The sequence below is a fragment of the Sinocyclocheilus grahami genome, unplaced genomic scaffold (genome assembly GCF_001515645.1).
Source record: "Sinocyclocheilus grahami isolate Dianchi unplaced genomic scaffold, SAMN03320097.WGS_v1.1 scaffold852.1, whole genome shotgun sequence".
Taxonomy (NCBI): domain Eukaryota; kingdom Metazoa; phylum Chordata; class Actinopteri; order Cypriniformes; family Cyprinidae; genus Sinocyclocheilus; species Sinocyclocheilus grahami.
In genome coordinates, this window is record NW_015506031.1 from 288,477 (window position 1) to 289,652 (window position 1,176).

Here is a 1,176-nt window from a genome sequence, read left to right on the forward strand (position 1 = left end):
AGACAATGACACCAACTATATGTCTCTCTGCTATCCTGAAAAGTTTACGCTCCGTTTACGAGAATACGCTCCAGTGCAGGTGAACATCTGAAGCACACTTCCTGCATTTCATCACTTACAGGCACCAAAAGCAGAAAACTCCCACACCTAAAGCAATTACTCAACTGTAATGTTTTTTTGATAACCTAAAAACGTGCTTCATGGTTTCACTCAAGACACATGTCTTATAGTAAATACTAAATCAAACAGATTGTTTATTTAAACTAATAAAAGCATTTTTTAGGAGTCGGACTGGGTAGAAATACCTGCCCATAATCTAATTTTACAGTGCAGCTCTGTCATGTTGATGAGAAAAGCTTGCTTCTAAGCACGTGGATTTAATGTATCTTACACACACACACACACACACACACTAAACAAGTGTGTCTGACTCGCTCAATATGAAGAGACTGTCTTTGAAATTTCCTCCATTAAAGAATATGTACTGATGGGAAAACATGCAACTCTTCCTTGTCTATTAAAGGTTTTTTTCACCTGTTAAATGAGGAAAAAAATTCTCATTTAACAGGTGAAGACTAAAAAGACAAGAAAACAATGAACATGAAACAAAATCCAAAACCAATGTTACAACTATTTATAAGACATAATAAAACTCAAAGTACCTGAAAGGGTTATGTGCACACTTTCTTATTTGAACCTTAAAAGAATCTTGTAAATTTGATCATGTGTGTAATCAAGATATTATTGTTTGTGTCTGGGTAGAATAAATGCCCTGATTGTGGGCAAGCCCTTACAGATCATTCTATATAAGATAAGATGACTGCTGACAGATTCACAATACAAGACTGCATCTGTTAGCAGTTATTTGTATAGTTTCCTGTCTGGCAGTCATGGCAAACCTGTCCGTCTGAAAGAGAGAGATTAATAAAACTAATTACAGAACCCAGGATTAACTGTTAAGCCATCAAGATTGAACTCTTCCTGAAAGATTTCTTGAAACCCCTGATGGAAACAGTGGAAGATGGAAGTAGGCCAGATATCTAACAGAAGGGTTTTTTTCCCCCAACATGGTCTTAAATTAAGGATATCCTGGTAAATGCAATCTCCCAATGGAATATATATATATATATATATATATATATATATATATATATATATATATATATTTATTTTTTT